This window comes from Chelonoidis abingdonii, chromosome 4 (genome assembly GCF_003597395.2).
Source record: "Chelonoidis abingdonii isolate Lonesome George chromosome 4, CheloAbing_2.0, whole genome shotgun sequence".
Lineage (NCBI taxonomy): Eukaryota > Metazoa > Chordata > Testudines > Testudinidae > Chelonoidis > Chelonoidis abingdonii.
The window spans coordinates 123,145,947-123,156,647 of NC_133772.1; positions in this window are offsets into that span (position 1 = coordinate 123,145,947).

Here is a 10,701-nt window from a genome sequence, read left to right on the forward strand (position 1 = left end):
TTTTCCTGTGAAATGTCCTAGATTTTTGTAAAAGCAAATGGAAAAACACAAGAATTCCATCATGTGGCATCTTATTAACACTTACATGGGTCATCAGCAGGGTTTGGACCTTTAGATCCAAAGCACAGACCTCTGCTTGAGATTTTGAACTAATGGAGACTTGAACTAATGGAGAAAATGATAGGAATAGTAGGTTGTCATCCTCTGTGTGGACCAGCATTAGTGGGGGATGGGGCACACACTTTGCCACTGGGTTTCACAGATATTTGCTCACAGCAGAGGAATGGAGAAAGTCAGACATCTTGGGGTCCACTCCAGGCTCCAATGGGGAGTGTGCTCTAGTTAACACAGACCTTTTGCCCATTTTCCCCAATTCTGACTTTTTATTCCACTCCCTCCAATTTGTCCCTGTCCTAGGCTTGTCTCTGCCCCACACCAGCTTTCTGTCCCAGCCACCCAGTCCTATTCTCCTCCTTCAGTCTCTTGTCTTTCCTTTTCTAATCCCAGTCTTTTTGCCCAGCCAGTTCCATTTCTCCCCAGCTGCTTCTCAGACTTCTCTCTTCTCCTACCCATCTGCCCCATTCCTCCCCACAGGTTCCTGATCCCATTCTCCCTGACCAGCCAGGCCCAGTTTCCTTCTTCCAACTGTCAGTCATAGTTTCTCTCCCTAGGGTTGCCAACCCTTCTGGATTGTTCTGGAGTCTCCAGGAATTAATGATTAATCTTTAATTAAAGACTGTCATGTGACGAAATTTCCAGGAATACATCCAACCAAAATTGGCAACCCTATCTCTTCCTCTCCTTCCACCCCAATCTCATCAGACTCCTTTTCCAAATCTACTTCTTTCCCTTTCCTTTGGTCTGGCTTTTGTCCCCTCTGCATTTGAATCGGATGGCTTCCTTCTCCATATGCCTGAGTGCCAGCAGGGATGGTGGATCATTGAGTGCACAGGGCCGACAGGCTTCTTATTCTCAGTGCCTGGCAGCAGCAATTACAGGGCAAGTTCTGCTTCATATCTGTATCCCTGGTTTGGAGCATATTCAGTTACTCATGTGCAGTCTGGTCAGCAGAGGGGATGGAACATGCTTAGAGAGGATGGACGTTGGAGATTTTAAGCTGTTAAAAGCTAAGAAGTGTCTAGGCATGCGCAAATTGAGATTTTTCAAAAGTTTATAATTTGTCAAAATTGGGACAGATTTTTGCAGGATGGCAAAAGGCACATCCATGATACAAAGGTCACCCCCCCCCCTTACCAATTTTCAAGTCCTTACTCTAAAACAGAGGGCCCTTCAGCATTTCAAGTAAAAGGTCTCTGTTTTGCTCATGTTAAAAAAAAAAAAAAAAATGTATTTTTTTCCTGGCCTTGTTCTTGGAATCAGCTGAACTGTTTGGCTGAAATCTTCCAAAACAAATTCAACCTGAGGCAGACACCCAGCAAGGAAAATTTTAGCCCAGCCCATAAAAATTTAGCAAAAAGTTATAAGCAACTGAGAACAGGGTCTTATAATGGGAAGTGTCAGGCAACCTTAATAATAGGAAACACTACCAGCCCCACCTATAACTTCATTTTATAAACACACACAGAGCTTCATAACAGAGAATCCTATGATCTCTGACGTGCAATATACCAGAGATGCACGTGTGTGTGTAAACACAGATGTTATATGACAAACCTCAGTTGCCTTTGAAACATGTTTTACTGTTGTATCAGGGGATAATGGTTTCACTAATTCACACCTATATTATATTTTCCCATCTTAAAAATTTCCTTGTGTTATAAATCTGAGGTTTTTTTAAACAATTCTAATACAAAATTGCACCTTTCAACAAGGACCCTCTTCCTCTGAATTCTACATTGCGGAGCATTCGATGATTCTAAAAGATTCATAATCACCGACTGAATAGCGAAGGCAGTACTTGTTTACTGAAGGACCCTACCTGGAGTCCTAACTAGCCTGAGCTCTAAGCCAACCATTTCAAAAAGCAGCTTTACTTGCAATCAGTGTTTTGTTAAATCCCTTTCTCTGTTCATATCTAAACTTTATTTACATAAAAAATCCCAGCCCTTGAAAAGATGAATAACAAATACAGAAGTAAATCTTTTAAAATCTGTACTGTTTTCTTAGCTTCACACAATGCTTTTCATCTTAAAGATTGCTAGAAGTGCTCACTACATATATGCCCAAACACATACAAAAAACTGAAGTTTGCTTATTGTGCCAAATTCACTCAGTTATATGTCAATTAAGTTACTAAAGAGACACCGAAGTAACAAAGAGCAGATCTGGCATTTTTTTATCTAAAGAAATACAAGCATGCAAAGGCAGAATGCCCTACATTGTTAGAAAATAAAATTTTGAACCAAAATCTTGTGACTACTCAGTATCCATTTTCGTCAGGTCCTGCAAAAAGACTCTCAGCTGTTGCCTTGCTGAATAATTTTGCATTGGTGAAGCACAACCAAAGCTCTTTACAACCTTTTATTTCAAGAAAGGGATATATAGGAATAATTGACTGCCAGTGAAGTACAGTCACCCCGATGTGACTCAGTTGTTTAGCAGCACCCTGCAACACTACACAATACCTTAAGATGGGAAGTGAAGATTGCAGTACCAAAATGAAACAGCTGAAGAAATTTACAGTGTCAAAATGTAATTATTACAATTGGAATTTTGTCTACGACAGAGTTTAAAGCAGTTTGAGAAGTACTAGATGTCTGATAAGTCCTTTTCATTCATGGTTCATATAAAACAAAAACTAGTTCTTATTTAGTATATTAACTAAAGATAAAAAGGAGTCATGTGATTTGTATGGCTGGTTTCATGTTTAAGTTGATAAGAGTCCCAAGTGTACATCTTTGAGAGGATCCGGGATTATTCATGAAGGCAGGTGCTTGAATGACGTTGCAGTTAACATTTGGCATCACCTTCTCGTTGGTCAAATCCTTTCACACCCTTCTTAAACAAAGAGCTGGCACTAGACTGGAATATATTGCATAACGAGCCGAGATTATGTATTTTCAGAAAACCCCGTGTGCCAGCAGGAAGCTCTGTAAAGGAAAAAGGTTTCTGTATGTCAGTAAGGTGCAATAAAGGATCATCACTGAGTCAACACACAGACATTCTAGACCTAGCCCTGCAGCCCTTGGACTTGGGGCAGTGAGGGATGGCTTCCAGATAAGCCAGTGGAAGTTTTGCCTCAATGAAGACAACAATATCAGGCCTTAAAAGTTTTATGTATAAAACAGCCATTCAGGCTAGGTCACCAAGGGTTTTAAAATTCAAGAACATTTAACCAAGATTGAAAAGGAAATAATAAATGCATAATAAATATCAGGCATTAAAATCTACATTGTCTCAATACCACTGTGGCACGGGGCTGGCAGAGTTTTCAGCTCCGTGTTATTGTAAGTACAATAAAAACACCATGTTTCAACACAAGCAATTTTCTGAAATTCACTTTATGAAAATGTTCCTGTTGATATTAGGACTTTGGTTAAAAAAAAAAAATCTTAAATTTCAGGGCATAAATTACCAGAGAATGACACTTTGAACTTTAATAAGCCAGTGTAGAAACAGGTTTAAATTTACCACCAATTCAACACACTAAAACAACTCACATTTTTCTCACTCCTGCTTTGAATTCAGAACAATTGTTTTTATTATTGTCTGTATTGTGTTCCACATTATTAACTTAGTCAGTCTCCATGAATAAATAGTTGCAATCCCCACAGAAATGCATAATACCAGAGATTTCAGATTCCTGCTGTTAAGTAAAAGAAGAAAATGATAGTGGTGTGGGTGGAGACACCCTCTCAAAGGAAAAAGAAATCATTCTCACCGATTTCTATCCAGTCCTGGATGTGTCCAGGAGGCAGCCAGAACTCACGCTGCTGGAACAAATCCCCCTTCAATTGCATACCACTGCAGCTTTCCTGTGGACACAGTTATCCTCTTTTATTAAACATCTTTATCCATCCTCATCTGCTTAGCTGATGACAGAGTCAGTGGAAATCAATACTAAAGCCTCCAAAGCAAGTTCAAAGTGACATTGAATAAATCCTTGAAAAAACTTTCACTAGCTCTTTGGAGATACATATTAATGCAGGAGTGGCCTGAAAATACATTCCTTGCACACCCCAAACTCCCTCTGAAATCAAGGAAGGAGGGGAGAGAGACAAAGACGACAGGATAGGGCCCAAGAATAAGAAAGTCAGTAGAGCTCAATTTTAAACTTTCATCCATTTCTTTTATGATGTAAAGCTAAACATCTAATGTGGGCCAGACCCAGGCCATGAGGAATTAGTGATGAGGTACAGTAATGCAGAGCCTGGGTCTTGCATACTCTACACCACTATGCTATGGTAATAGTGGCATTAAAGTTACTTAATGGACTGATAATTACTTGTATTGAGCAGAATGTAAATTCCCAAAGGAAGGATTTCATAGGTTTTATTCTTCATAAGTGAGTTTTTGTGGCATTCAGTTTACACCAACATATTTGCATTGCTTAGCTGTTTAAACACTATAACAAGATAGAGGGGTGAAGACAGTTTAAAGGTAGAAGCAGAGACTCTCTAGGTGACGTTTATTTGTGAACAGCAGTCACAGATGGACTTAGTGTTGCCTTTATTTTAATGCACAGAGATAAGGTTAACAGCTGCGTTGTTCCCTGCATTGACATACCATACAAAGCTCTCGGGCTTCTGGATTTTCTGGTTTAAATTCTTCCCTAAAGGATTTACAATATTTACATATGTATTTAAAGAGCTGATGTGTTTCTAAAGTACTTTCCTGTTTTCTGTGGATTTTTCAGTTTCAAAGTAATGTATGTGATGAACATTAAGGCAGGAATAGCCATATCTATTTAAAACAGCATTTGATGAAACAGCATAAGTTTTACAGAAAAGTGGTAAAGAATTTCCCTGCTAATTAGAGCCTAGGGAATTCAACATGGGAAGGAGAGTCAGAAACTCCTGCATTCTACTCCAGCTTCTGATACTGACCTACTATATGGTCTTAGACTGTCCTAAACAAGAGTTTGAAATTAGGTACCTAAACCCATATAGACACCTCAGTGAATGGCCTGATTTGCAGAGCTGAAGATCCCATAACATTTCACCAGATTAACAGAATTGTAAGGGTTGCAGTTTTCTTTACTTTCCTGTTGAAAGTGCTTTTTGTCATCTGGCTGGTCTTTTAAACATTGGATATGTTCCCTTTAAATATTTATAGTGACCCATACAGAGCCCCCAGGGTAGTACACAGTACCAATATCTGGAAAGGGGCAAGGGAGAAGGAGTAGAGTAAAGAAAATTTGCAATAGTGGATTCTCCTGTTGGCACAGGAAATCCAGCTCTCTGAGAGACAGTAGCGCGATCTATACTGTGATTAAAATCAACTTAACTCTGCCATTCAGACATGTCAATTTTTCACAGCCCTTGTACGGGGCAACTTCGGCAAACCAGTAAAGTGCCTAAAACCACTATGGCTTATTGTTAAAGGCAGCCTAGTCAGCAAGGTGTAAATTGGCCATTCAGCAATCTCATCTTGACCAAGGCAGGAGAGGAGGGGGTTTTGGGTGCCACAGCAAGGGCAGATTGACGCCCCCCCATCCTTCCTGATAAGAATTGTGTTCAAGTTGCTGATACATGCGTTTCAAAAGAGCAGGATGTACCCTCAGGAATGTCTATTGAGTCTGCAGCTTTGAAACCCCCTGAAAAAACCCACACCTGGTTAATCAATAATCAGAAGGAACCTTTTGCTTGATGACTGAAATTGCTTACTTAACAAGGTTTCTTTAAGGGACATGTCATTCTATTACTAATGTATAAATAAGGGGGAAAAGCTTGAGATATTTGGACTTGTCTGGGGACTCTTTTGAACTCTCTCTGGACTCTCCTTCTGGATACATCTTGTGATCCCCACCCGCAGACGGAAGATTTGGCCACCGGAAGCCTGGCACTGTGTCCCTCGAAAGCCACACTCAGCTTCGGTAATTATCGAGGGTTGGGGATGTTTTACTAATCTTGTTGCGGACGTGTGTAAGTGCTTGAGACTAGTAAAGTTTAGCTTTAAGTGAAAGCACTCTTGTATTGTCCTCTTTGTGCCAGCCATCTATCTGTCAGACAGCCATGTCTCCCCTGATTTATTTCCTGACACCTCCTCGCACAGAGTAAAAGTTACTAAGAGCTTTGGGTTAAAAGAACCCCGGGTAACACCCTGAGCAGTGTAGTTATGCCAGCCTACTATTCTAGTATGGACTAGGCCTAAAGGGGACTGGGAAAATTGCTGCAAACAGAACATTTTGGGTTGAGCTACTGAAAGCAATGGTTTCGTAGAATCTGTGATGAAAGTGAAGTCCTTCACTATTAGATCAAGCTGTAATGCTTTATTATGTGCTAAAGTCATTTAGGTTCTGACTAAGAGCTAAGAGACACCCTCTAATATTGATTTTTTTCCTCATGGTGTAAAGTACTGTTTTGTTAACTACATAAAAGAATTTAAACCATCCCATACTGAGGAGGAGTGTGATGTGCAACACGGGATTAGGTAGGGCAAAAGCAGATGGGAAAAAATGAAGGTAATTTCTTTGCTCTGAAGTATGTTTATTTCCTCCACTGAAAATGAGTTTTGAACGGGGTGCTCCATAGATTTAGTGTTTTACTGTTTTTCCGTTTGCTTTCCTACATCCTTACTGTAGATTTCAGCAATAAGATTAATTTATCAATAGATAAATATGGAAACATTGCTGCATTTTTAAAGTAATATGGTTTAAATAGACGTACAGTCTATTTACTCAACCTGGATATTCTTTCATCGTTCTAGCTGCATCTACAGCAGGAATTAGATCGGCATAAGTCTGGGGCTTGACACCACTGAGCAACATAGCTAGGTTAAGCTAAATTTTAAGTGTACACCAGGACTTAGATAAAGCTAAGGGCCACATTGCTTTGCTTCCAGGCTGTGTGCGCTTGGGTTTTATCTCTGTGCGCTCTCTCTGTCCCTGCACATCACTCCTTGTGCAGTCTGTTCCACATACTCATCCAAATAATACTCAGTTAAGCCCCTCTGCCCAGCAGTGCAAATACCTGGGCAGACTTCAAAATGCTTTGTTTCAGGTGGGGCTTCTTAACTGTCTCTTACAGCAGTTTTAAATGAAGCACACATTCACACCCACCAGTTTCAATGTGTTTAACTGAACCCATGACAAGGTTTAACCAACTCACAATAATATTTTACAACATTAGAGCAGACTAATAGCAAACTTCACATCTGACCAATCTTACATCCATGGGCAGTGGGTGACCCGCTGGCTCAGGGAAGCTAGCCCCTGGCCGGCCCCACCCCCTATCCCCGCTACAGCCCAGAGTATCCCCCAACCCCTGAGCGCTGGGTGGGCAGCTCCAACAGTCTTTCCTTCCTTCCTTCCTGAGCACCAGGTGGCACAGCCCCAGCACCCTGGTGGCCCCCACCACTGGGTGCCCCCAGTCACTCCAAGTCCTGGCCTGGCCGGCCGCGGCAACCTTAGACCTGTGTGTAGTACCAACCAGCACACTCCCCTTAAGAGAAGCAGCCAGCCTGCCTGGGCTGGGGCCAAGGGAGAAAAGCAAGCAGGACAAGAGGGGGCCTTCCAGACAGAGCATGGGCAGGGCCATGCTGGGCTGCTTGGGGGAGGCATAGCTTCCCCAAGCCTACAATACACGCTGCCCATGCTTACATCACACTTTATTTGGCTCATTGCAGTTAAATGGACAGTGCAATGTCAAACTGAACTGCACACTCAGGTTTTGGAACAAACTTCCACAAACCCTATCAGTGATAGAGGCGTCATTTAAAAAGAAAAAAAAATCCATTTAAACAATTATTGAACAAATAAACATGCTCCTGTGTCACAGACTGTACCCTTATATTCACCATTTTTACAAGACTCTGATAAATTTTGTACAAAGTATGTCTTGTGAGGTATCCTTTGAAAACTCAATCTACTGAGCACTACTATCCTGGTAAAATGTGAGTAGCAACACTGCATGTAAAGTTATAAGATTTTACTGTATGACATTGAGACACGTTCCAAGTTTAGAAAAGCAGGCACGGATCAGTTCTTCAGAGACAAAAGGTTACCCATTACCTCAGCAAGTTGTCCACATAATCAAATGGATTATTACTGGGTTGAGCAGGAAGAAGGGTGTGAATGAGAAATTTGCATCTTGGCAGTTAGACTTGCTATCGCCTGAACCATAGCTGGAGATGATTCTCAAAGAAGAGAAATGCTATAACAAGGGAGAATAGAGAACACAAGTCACCTCTGTCCCCTCATCTCTACTCGGCATCCAAAATGTTTGAAAGACAAAAAGAACTGCCATTGAACTGGGAGAGTGGTCCTGGCTGAAAGATCCAGCCAGACTGCTGTAAGCATATAGTGAAAGAAATCTTTGCTTTGAGTTCACTTAGCTTGATAAATTAGGTATTAGTTTTACATTTTATTTCTTAGTAACCAATTCTTTTATGCCTCATTACTTAAAGTCTATCTGTAGTTACTAAACTTGTTTTATCTAAGCAAGTCTGTTTGGATTGAAGTGTTTGGGAACCCCCAGTGAGAAACAGGGTTTGTGAATACCATTTTCTACTAATGAAATGATGGACTTGCTATGAGCTTGTAGTGCACAGAAGAAAAGAGCTGGGCAGTACAAGACACACATTTCTGGGGACAAGTCTGGGACTGGGAATTTGCTGATGTCGCTCTGTAATATGATTCAGGAGTGTCTGTCTAGAAGCACTCATATATTCAGCTGGGAGTGATTTTTCATGCTAGAGGCTGTGTGTGAACAGACCAGGAATGGTTGTTCTCACTGCCAAGCAGTGTAAAAGGCACCCCAGACTGGAGAGTGAGAGGGGACACAGCTATTCAACAGTCCAGATTGTACCCTAGGGAATGTCACACCCAGTAGCCCAAACACTGCAACATTTTGTTAATGCATGAAGAAATGTGTAATTCACGCAAAAAAAGTAAACTTGACTAGTTTATTTGCATTGATTGAGCTCAGAGAAATGCAAGAGAGTTTAACAAACAGCATAAACAGTGAAAAATAAACACAAAAATGCGTGCAGTTTTCATGATCCAAACTGTTTAACAACAGGTTAGGACTTAAAAAAACAGGTTTAAAATAGTACAAGTGTCACAATGTGTGTAGCATTTACTCTAATTCCAAATGTATTTTATTGGTAGATTTTTTTTCCCATGGCATTTATCTGAATTTAGCCTCACAACATCCCTGTGAGCCCACAGAGATTTAGTGGTTTTCCCAAAATCACAATAAATAGAACAGAGCCAAGAATAAAACCCTGGGGTTTTGTGTTCCAGCACCTTACCCACAACGCCATCCTTCAACTAGCAAAGGGGTCAGCCTGCCGCTCACTGACACCAGAGTTCTGTCAGTCAGAAGAAATTATCAAAGTATCTCACTAAACCGTTGACAAAAGGTTACAATACACCGTCCCCCATCCCCAACAAAAAAATTCAAGAAATCTTGTTCAGCAAGTTAAAAAAAAATGAATGAGGTTTATTAAGTGATATTAAAACCATATTCTAACTACTAGTATTTAAAATATTCAGCTTAGATAGTTCATGGAGCCTCATAGGAAAGGGAAAAGAGAAGAATAATCAGCGTCAATTTGAAACTTTTGCCATGCATCTCCTTCCTCATTTCTATTTATAACTTTGAAGCTGAACTTTCATCCCATAATATCTGCTTCTGAGCTTCAATTGCAGCCTTGCTGGGTAAGGAATGGTGACTCTTGCATCCATTGCTGTAACCATGGTTATCACTTTGTAACTGAAGACTGTTGTTTCCACGATTTGAGAGCGGATTCGTCTCTATAGGTCCAGATTCTGAGCTAAACTGCCATAGCCCTGTTGAAGTGAAGTTCAGTTGTGATCTAGCTCAGAGTCAAATTTCTCACTCACATGTTCTGCTGGAAGCTGATGTGTTGATGAAGGGGACAAGGCTGATACTCTGGCTGCGTTCGTGGACCTCTGATCTGGTCATACAGCTGGCCATTTGCAAATAATTTTCAAACTTGTCCCAGAGGATAGAAGACAGTTATCACCCCAATGACTTACTATTTGGCAGGTTAAAGGTAGCAGTAATAGCTGGACATATCTGACTACCCCTGGCCTATCAGGTGACTAATGCAGAGGTGCAATTGTGGGGAGGAGAAAGAGGGTGCTGAGGAAGTAAAGTAGCTGAGAATCAGAAGGTGCCATGAGTACTATTCAGGCTGTTTTGAGCTGGGTGAGAATGTCAGCATATGCTATATCTCAGAAAGGTGTTTGGTGGTTTACATAGATAATAAAGAAAATGTAAGATTCTGTGTTTTGTGAGCTTTGGCTTTGAAAACAGAGTTAATACTGTAAGTCCTTTAATTATAACCTGCTTTGAATCAATCATATAAAAAAGGGATATAGTTTGCTCAAGAAATTCCCCCCCTAGAGAATAGACACTGCATGGCCCATAAATGCCTGGTGTGGATGGAGGCAGCAAAGTCTAGTTGGTTAAAACACAGGACTGGGCCTCAGAAGACCCAGGTTTTATTCCCAGGTGCAGCCCAACTTAGTGCAAGAGCTTGGGCAAGTCACTCAATGTCTCCAAGATTCAGTTTCTTCATCTGTACATTGAAGAGGAGAATATACTTATCCTC